The sequence below is a fragment of the Aplysia californica genome, unplaced genomic scaffold (assembly GCF_000002075.1).
Source record: "Aplysia californica isolate F4 #8 unplaced genomic scaffold, AplCal3.0 scaffold00207, whole genome shotgun sequence".
In the NCBI taxonomy this organism is placed as follows: Eukaryota; Metazoa; Mollusca; class Gastropoda; order Aplysiida; family Aplysiidae; genus Aplysia; species Aplysia californica.
Genome location: NW_004797477.1, coordinates 442,520 through 442,882, shown reverse-complemented (window position 1 = coordinate 442,882; position 363 = coordinate 442,520).

Below are 363 nucleotides of genomic sequence, written 5' to 3'. Positions count from 1 at the left end.
ACCTGGTAGAAAACTAAGGGCTTTGACAGACGAGATGTAAAAATCCCAGCTGCTGTCTCTGCGCAATCTGGTGATGCCCTGCAGACAATGGGAACGGTCACACAAGTGACACGCGTTGTTTTGTCCTAGCGGAGCAGACGCGTGTCTCCCACATTCTGCTACGCCGCGACACACCAGCGTTTTTGGTGAAGGGACACAGTTCAAGGGACGCAGACGCACGAGATTTATTTACTGCCGGCGCATTCCTACAATTGTTTACAAATCAATTTTTAAGGTACATAGCGTTACATACTCGTGCAAACACATAATGTTCACTCACGCACGCATCACACACACATACATACACACATACACACATACGTA